General features: G+C 44.7%; 1 long non-coding RNA gene across 1 annotated transcript; it reads right to left on the reverse strand.

Moving 5' to 3' along the window:
• Positions 1–3,649: 3,649 nt before the first annotated feature.
• On the reverse strand, positions 3,650–5,131 carry LOC132245738 (uncharacterized). Its single transcript, XR_009457457.1, has 2 exons — positions 4,858–5,131; positions 3,650–4,230 (listed from the first exon to the last, which is right to left on the reverse strand). It is a non-coding gene; the product is annotated as an uncharacterized LOC132245738 (long non-coding RNA).
• Between the last annotated feature and the right edge of the window lie 3,788 nt (positions 5,132–8,919).

Raw genomic sequence — 8,919 nt, forward strand, 5'->3', positions numbered from 1 at the left:
AACAGCCTTCAGGACCCCGTGGGGCCTATTCGAATTCACGCGGATGCCCTTTGGCCTCAGCGGAGCAGCTGCGACGTTCCAGAGGTTGATGGACAACCTATTGGCACCCCACGCAGCATACGCAGCGGCGTACATTGATGACATCATTATATTTTCCACCAGCTGGCAACAACACCTCCGAGACCTCAGAGCAGTCCTGGGGGAACTCCGAGCAGCAGGGCTGACAGCCAACCCAAAGAAATGTAAACTGGCGGGGAAAGAAACAGCATACCTGGGATTTCGAGTAGGCCGAGGGACAGTTCGGCCACTCACAGATAAGATTGAGGCTATAAGGCAGTTCCAGGAATCACGAACCCGCAAACAACTGCGTTCCTTCTTGGGACTCGTTAACTATTATCGGTGATTTATACCCTGCTTCGCAACGCTCGCCACACCACTTACAGACGCTTTAGCTGGGAGATCTGTAATGCCACTGAAATGGACACCAGGGATGCGAAAGAGCTTCCAGAATTTGAAAGAAGCAATGCGCCATGACGTTGTCGTGCGCACGCCTAACTTTAACGCCCCTTTCGTTTTACAGACGGATGCATCAGGATGGGCGCTGGGAGCAGTGTTACTCCAGAAACACGGGCAGGAGGAGTGCCCAATTGCCTTTGCCAGCAGGAAACTCAGCCATGCAGAAACCAGGTATGCCACCATCGAAAGGGAGTGCCTGGCAATACGCTGGGCAATAGAATACTTTAAGTACTACCTGATGGGGAGGGAATTTGTGGTAGTAACAGACCACGCACCACTACAGTGGTTGACACAGAAACAGAGCATGAACACCAGGATCACCCGCTGGGCTTTGGCTTTACAGCCATTCAAGTTCACGGTGATACACCGTCTGGGCAGAGATAACTTTGTGGCTGACTTCTTGTCCAGGTGGGGAGGCACAGACGATGCAGAGGAAGGTGCGGGCCACATCCATAGGGAGGAGCAGCAGGTGACACATGCCGTCACGAGAGAAAATCGGCCGCCACAAGGCAACTGAAGCGGGGAGGTCTGTGGCGGCAAAGTGCCCCCACAGGCTAATGAGGGAGAGAAGGGAGGACCTACAGACCCCAGACCCCGAAAGCAAGCCCCCAGAGGGGCATACGTACCGGCTGAAGAGCAGCAGGAGGAGGAGCTGCATCCGCGGCTGCAGCCGTGTGAACCACCATTACGCCGGTTCTGGCAACAGCTGTTCCCAGCGCGGCGAACAGGTGAGCCAATCCCAGCGACCGTAGCTGCCTGTGCGGGAAGGTTTAAAAACACCGGCAGGACAAGGAGAGCGGGGGAGCCAGGGAGAGAGAGTACGGGTGGGCTGCCCGTGCTGTGGGCTCATGCACGGAGTGGAGAGGACCCAGCCTGCGGGTCTCAAGCAGGCAGCTTAGCCGAGAGCTGTAAGCCTTTTGCGAACAGCAGAGTGAAAGGCAGTCAGAGAGTGCAAGCCGAGGCACGCTCTCAGTATCCTGAAGCAGCTGATGCTCAGGAGGCAGGGGAGCGCTCTGCTGACGGTAGGAGAGGGGAGACAGCGGAGGCTCCAGGAGGGAGCTGGAACCAAGGGGAGCACCCACCAGCTCCTCCTGATTCGGAGGAGTATTTTCTGTAAGAGAGGAGAAAGGAGGAATCACTCCCAGCAGGAGGGAGAATGACCGGGAACCGGGGAACCGGTCTGAGGCTGTCATACAGGGCCTGGAAACATCTGGAACGCATCACCCAGCGGTTGGCGTGTGGACGGGGTGTAGGGGAGGCGGAGCCCCGTGGCCCACCGCGTCAGACAACCGTGAGTAACACCGTCTATCGGGAGGCCCCACCCAGGATAAAGATCTCCACTGTAGACCCCTCTGAAGGTAATTGATTACATCCAAGTCGTGGCAGGCGAGTTGAGGGGAGGGGCAACACCCTGATAGGCCAGGCGGAGCTAGACACAGGCTCCACATGTCCATAGAGAGCTTTATGGAATCTGTTCAACTCAGCTGGTGCAGATGTGTGTATGGACAAGGCCTAAAACAAACTGAAGGAATTCTGGTGGTAGTACTGCCAGAGAACGGGGGCTGGTCAAATGCATTCCTGAACACTGCAGTCATTTAGAAACCTAGGAAAAGTCACATTTACCAGTTCTTTGTACTCTCTGCCACCTTGGTGCAAATGCCCCATCACCTAACCCAAAGGTTCAGGTCTCTGAGGCTGAGGTCTCTGATCTTCTTTTTTTGTATGGCTGATGTAGAATGTTGTGCCCCAGCTCAAGTCTGGGATCGTGCCCAGTATGCAAAGGCCAATAAAGATACCAGGGGTGAATGTACAAAGAAGGTTTATTGCTAGCAATAAAAGGTGCAAGCAGAATAATTCACGTAACAAGCAACCCCACTGCTACTTCTAAGCATCTTTTATACAGGAGTTTTCAAGCCTTTGCAAGCGTGCTTGTTTGATGATTGGTTATAAGTGAGTGATGCAAGAAGTTCTTTACTGAGCATGTCTGTATACCTGTGTTTTAGCCATGTATCTCATTTACATACATGTGTGTTTCATTAGCATACTTTTTCCCCACCTAGGGGTGTGATTTTTAGTATTTTAATGAGCCCTTTATCCCAGTACTGTGTTTCTTCTTCTGTTTTCAAGCACCCTTTATCTAGGACTATCTCCTACTTATCATTGCAGATGGGCATTCGTCACATAGCATTCTCTTCTTCTTCATCTTTGAGTAGAGGTTTCTAGGTCACTCCTTACATTTCCCCCCTTTGGAACATTTTTAATCATTATTATAATTGCTCCATTCAATTTGGTTTAACACAAATCTAGTATCATCAGCTTTCTTTGTTTGTAAAATCATTTGATTTACCTTAGGCCTGAAGATAGATATAAAAACAGGTAAGCATTGGATACAGCAACAAACCATGATTCCTATAACACAGAAAGAGACAACTGTACTAAATAACTGTCTTGACCATCTAAAATTGGGAAGCCAGGAACTTAGCCAGGAAAAGTCTAAGCCAGATGATTCTTTTAACGTCTGTGCCAATTGTTGTAAGGCACCAATTTTGTCTTCAATTAGCACAGAATTATTGGTGAGGTTGAAACAACACATTCCTTTTAAAGTTTCACACCCAAGATTGTGTCATAGTAAGAGATAATCAATAGCGGTTCTGTTCTCCAAGATAGCGTCCCTTAATTGTTTTTGTTCAGCATTCAGGGCTGAAAGAGCTCGGTATGCAGCATTTAGTCCTTTTGCTAGAACACAGGCAACTGCATTAAGATTTCTGCTATTACTTACAGCGAGGCCCGGAACCCCCACCATAGATACAGCTAATGCTACGTATTCAGCCTTAGGTAATAGTCGAGGGGAATCATTCTCATCACAATCGGCGGTGAGAGTAGTGTATGCCCTCTTATACCTCCCACCGAGAGGGGTTTGTTCAGTGTGCATTAGGTCAGATTTCCTTGGAAGAGCTGCAGTTACCCGGGCAATGGTGCATGGTTCTCCAGTAGTGTTCGCTGGGAGGTATGAATATATTATTCTCCCGCAGGAGAGAATAACATTAGGAAACATTAGGAAACATTCGGAAACACTGAAGAATAACTAGAAACGAGGATATTTCATGACCAAACGAAAAGGCAAATACCATGATGCTTTTGTGAATGTTATGTTTTATTGTGTGCCATATCAAGCTGCAGTAGGAAGTAGGAAAGCAAGATTAGAACAATTCCCATAGTCTGGGAGCATACACGACTCCGGAAAGGACCCTCGTTAAGAACACTTCACACTTATACAGTGGGCAAATCTTCAAAACATGGCACAGACATACATAGAGAAGCTGCAATTTATGCAACAAGACAAAGCAACCTTCGGCACATGAGCCATCTTCATAACAGGAGGAAGGGAACATGCAGGTCTTGGCTTCTCTCCTTGCTGTTCTTCTGGCTGTTACTTGGGGTACTGTGGGAACTGGGGATACTGGGGGTACTGTGGGTACTGGGGGCACTGTGGGATCTTAGGGTACTTGCAGCACTGCTGATAGCCTGGGTAGATGGGTTGCACTGGATAGTAGGGTGGACGGTATTGTTGCCCTTGCCAGCAGTATGGTCTCTCTACCACAGTGATGTTGCAGGAAGGTCTGGACTCATGGCAGCGAGACCCAGAACTGTGGCAGGAGGTTTCACGCTCGTGGCAAGGTCTGCGGGAGCACATCTTCTGTCGTGTGGGCAAAGCTGCAAGAAACAAGGCAGAGACACTCTGTGTTAAATGAACCAGAAAGGACCTTCTCCCCTTCCCTTTTCTATTTCTACAGAACTCAAGGGAAGTTCTTTCTTCTTCTTCACTTTTAAGCTAGTGGAAACATGAATCCTCAAAACACTGGTGCCAAAATTTCTGGGAGATCATCTAGAATATGTGACTTCAAACAATAGTGTCACTCTGATGTGGGTTTCTGCAACAAGATACAACTAGCTCATGAGAAAGGAAAGCTGCTTCTAAAATGCTGCATACTTTCCTGTCTGTCAAACTTCAGCCTAAGTTAAAAGTTTGGACAACTCGGTCCTTCAGAAGCCATTTTGAACCAGTGTCATTAACCTGGCACCAAACAATCTCTCATTCAGCTCTGTGACCTGGTCCTTCTGTAGGCTCCTTTCGTTTACCTTTTCCCCTGTTTTTCTGGTATTGTCCGTGCACCACAAGTTTTTTTGGTGCTAGCATAAAGAGGCAACCATATACACAGAGGGTGAGGACAGGGAAAGCCCAGTCCAGAGACAGGAATACATTTAAGACTAGAATTTGCAAAGGATTATATTAAGGCTTCCATTCAAGTAGCAGATAGAAACAATAGGAATCAGACTTACCCTCTTCAGCAGCTAGGACAAATGCAAAGGAGTGAAGATGAGTGAATGAGGAGCACTGGGATATGAGCTCTTTTTATATGGTTCCAGTCCATAGTCTAGGAAATGAGACAGCCCATAGCAATGTTGTCCCAACCCTTTGCTCATCCAAAACCCTGCCTATCTAGTATATCCAGCACCTATGATCTCTTTGACTCATTTTCTATTAGAATGATTATTTTGATCCATTGTTGATGCAGAGCACTTTGGTAAGAAAAGTCTTTCATGATTATTTCATACATGATAATACTGCCAGTAAAGAGTTGAAATGGTTTGCATGTTGGCAACCAGTACTGAGTCAGTGGAAGAACCGGATTTGCGAAACTTAGGGTGTTTTCCTTGGGACCATGTGACAGCCGAACACCAGGGCTTCTCTGACGTGGTGGTTGCTTGATTATGTTACAAGGAAATTTAGTTACCAGGTGTAATCCTGTGAATCCTGCTTCTCTTTAAGTCTCTGCAGTCCCATAACCAGTCTGCCAAATGCCAGCACAGTAGCTGAAGTGACATCCACCGAAAAAACAGTGATTTCAAGGAAACAGTGAGCGAGCGCATCTACATGTGTGCATTTACTGCGCAGTAGCTGAAATTATTGTGCAGTATGAGTGTGCATCTACACATATACAACTGTACTGCACTGTAAACATGGCGACTTATGCTGACGGCATCATGCAGGTATTACATTTATGCCCGATTAGTTACTGTGCTTTAACACACATGCAGATGCTTTACTGCTCAGTAACGTTGTGTGTGTGGGCTGACTTTGGACTAACTTTAGTCCCAGCTCAGTCCACACACAGCGTTAATGTGCTTTAATACCTGCATGTGTAGATGCTGGCTCATCCCCAATTACTGCGCAGTAATTTACTGTGCAGTAAATTTAAGTTGGCGTAAATGCACTTGTAGACATACCCACTGAGCACAAACGTGTTCAGTTCTCACTCTAACAACATTAACTTAACTTAACTTAATAATGGTCTTCATATCTTGCTTCTAATCTCAAATTACAGGGTCACAGACATTAGGGCTGGAGGGGACCTCATAAGATCATCGGGTCTAGCTCCCAGAAGCTCTCCCTTCTCTTCCATCAGCTTTAACTAGCTAATGTCTGTAATGTGCTTTCAAGATGTGCACTGTATAAGGTGAACTGTTCTTATGGAGCTTTATTTCTGGTGTGTTATTTGTATTTGGTAAAGCGTATGAAATATTTTTATGATGGAATAATTTAATCTACTTTCCTGCTTTGGCCCCCACTTGAGGCAATAAGCCTTTACAATTTGGAGGCAATAAACCGTTACAATGGAGGCAATAAACCTTTACAATTCATGAGAGTTCCACTCTCGGGGTGTTTTCCTATTCTTTGTCCAAGATGGATTTATATTCTGATTTTTTTTAATTCCCTAAATTTGTATTACCAAAGCCAATAGCTTCATTGAAGCAGATGGTTTTGAAGGAAACACAGATCTCAGCAAATTTCCCGACTTTCAAAAACCAGAAAAGAAAAAGGAAAATTCATCTTGAAAAGTGCAGGGCTGTAGCAATATTTTTTTCTTTGTAGTGAAACATCCTTTTATAGTGAAAATCAAAGAAGCTGGAAAAAAGAGGAGAAAAAAAAAAAAGTCATCATAACTATGTCAGCTGGGCTTCATCCTGAAGCCTATGGCAACAGTTAGAAAGAGTGGAGGGGGCATAATTATAGAGACCACTCAAGTTTATGCATCTTTGTGTATTGGAAACAGACCTCCCATTCTGACGTTCATGCCTTGCATTTTGGATTGCAATACATCACATAGTGAAACATATTCCTGTCCTTATTCTTACTTCTAACATCAATAATAATAGGGTTCCTCTCTCTTTTCAAAGTATTAATAAGCCATTTGTTAATTAAATGTCTAATGCATCGCACATCATATTAAGCACATGTTCTACATAATGTCACAAGAAAGACATGCCATACTGCAATGAATTGAGATGAGAAGTAAGGCAAGATTTAACATATCAGGGTGGTGAGGTACGGTAGGCAGGTGGCTGGCTGGCTCGATGCCCCAGAAAGCTCGCATAAGTGAGTAGCTCCCATTCATAAATGCAGGATAAGACCTTAAACAGAATCACAATGTAAAACTTTGTTAATCAAGGGGTCAATAGGCACTTGATTTAGGATAAATGTCCTTGTGTGCCTACCCAAGTTACGTGGACCAGGCAGGGAGCAACAAACATGGGAAAAGGCTCCTTGGAGTCTCCATTCACTAGCCAACACAAACCTGTGCAGGATGTTTTCAACCGGTATAAACCTGTGTGGCTGCTTCTTTAGTCTTATAGGTTCATATCCATTTTATTTAATCCTATTGGGCGTGGCAACATGTGCAATTAATGCTAGTTGACTTTACTGCACAGTAAATTTATTGCGCAGTGGACTAATTTACAATGCAGTAAGCATCTGCACGTGTGAACAGTGACACTTTACTGTGCAGTAGAGTAGTCTACTGCACAGTAAAAATATCTCGTGTAGACACAGCCACTTTTCATCAATGTGAGGGAAATCAAAATAAACCCGGTTTAAACTGTAATAAGAGCGTGTTTTGTACCAGGTTAACGACACCAGTTCAAAATGGCTTCTGAAGGACTGAGTTGTCCAGACGTTTAACGTAGTGTGGAATTTAAAGCTGATTCATTGTACTGGTGCTGAAAGTTATGTGGATGTTGTTATTGTGGCTTAAATCAGGTTTGTTTCTGTTTAGTCGGTGTTGGTTAGGAACTAGTTTAGGCTAAAGTGAAGTGAACCGCTCTTAAATTGATACAAAAGTGTCCATAGAGAGCTTTATGGAATCTGTTCAACTCAGCTGGTGCAGATGTGCATATGGAAAGGCCTCAGTCAAACTGAAGGAATTCTGCAGGTAGAACCGCCAGAGAACGGGGGCTGGTCAAATGCATTCCTGAACACTGCAGTCATTTAGAAACCTAGGTAAAGTCACATTTACCAGCTCTTTGTACTCTCTGCCACCTTGGTGCAAATGCCGCATCACCTAACCCAAAGGTTCAGGTCTCTGAGGCTGAGGTCTCTGATCTTCTTTTTTTGTATGGCTGATGTAGAATGTTGTGCCCCAGCTCAAGTCTGGGATCGTGCCCGGTATGCAAAGACCAATAAAGATACCAGGGGTGAATGTACAAAGAAGGTTTATTGCTAGCAATAAAAGGTGCAAGCGGAATAATTCACGTAACAAGCACCCCCACTGCTACTTTTAAGCATCTTTTATACAGGAGTTTTCAAGACTTTGCAAGCGTGCTTGTTTGATGATTGGTTATAAGTGAGTGACGCAAGAAATTCTTTACTGAGCATGTCTGTATACCTGTGTTTTAGCCATGTATCTCATTTACATACATGTGTGTTTCATTAGCATACTTTTTCCCCACCTAGGGGTGTGATTTTTAGTATTTTAATGAGCCCTTTATCCCAGTACTGTGTTTCTTCTTCTGTTTTCAAGCCCCCTTTATCTAAGACTGTCTCCTCCTTATCATTGCAGATGGGCATTCGTCACATAGCATTCTCTTCTTCTTCATCTTTGAGTAGAGGTTTCTAGGTCACTCCTTACATTTCCCCCCTTTGGAGCATTTTTAATCATTATTATAATTGCTCCATTCAATTTGGTTTAACACAAATCTAGTATCATCAGCTTTCTTTGTTTGTAAAATCATTTGATTTACCTTAGGCCTGAAGATAGATATAAAAACAGGTAAGCATTGGATACAGCAACAAACCATGATTCCTATAACACAGAAAGAGACAACTATACTAAATAACTGTCTCGACCATCTAAAATTGGGAAGCCAGGAACTTAGCCAGGAAAAGGCTAAGCCAGATGATTCTTTTAACGTCTGTGCCAATTGTTGTAAGGCACCAATTTTGTCTTCAATTAGCACAGAATTATCGGTGAGGTTGAAACAACACATTCCTTTTAAAGTTTCACACCCAAGATTGTGTCGTAGTAAGAGATAATCAATAGCGGTTCTGTTCTCCAAGACAGCGTC

Source organism: Alligator mississippiensis, chromosome 15, assembly GCF_030867095.1.
Source record: "Alligator mississippiensis isolate rAllMis1 chromosome 15, rAllMis1, whole genome shotgun sequence".
Taxonomy (NCBI): Eukaryota; Metazoa; Chordata; order Crocodylia; family Alligatoridae; genus Alligator; species Alligator mississippiensis.